The sequence below is a fragment of the Mastomys coucha genome, unplaced genomic scaffold, assembly GCF_008632895.1.
Source record: "Mastomys coucha isolate ucsf_1 unplaced genomic scaffold, UCSF_Mcou_1 pScaffold6, whole genome shotgun sequence".
NCBI classification, from domain to species: Eukaryota; Metazoa; Chordata; class Mammalia; order Rodentia; family Muridae; genus Mastomys; species Mastomys coucha.
This window is the reverse complement of record NW_022196912.1, coordinates 10333343-10333612: the sequence shown is the minus strand read 5'-3', so window position 1 is coordinate 10333612 and position 270 is coordinate 10333343.

Here is a 270-nt window from a genome sequence, read left to right as displayed (position 1 = left end):
ATATATATATATATATATGTATGTATATATATTCCACAATCCTATAGCATATGCTGAATAGCCTTTCCAACAATTTGCTGAGATGAAAAGATTTCCACAGGGCATATTTGGGTTAGAAACTTCCAGGTTAAGAAACTTTGCGTCTCGTGTCTTTATGGAGCTCAATTGTGCTACTTAGGAAAATACAGACTGATGTTTTTAATCCCAGCATTCAGGAGGCAGAGGCAGAGGCAGAGGCAGAGGCAGAGGCAGAGAGGCAGAGGCAGAGGC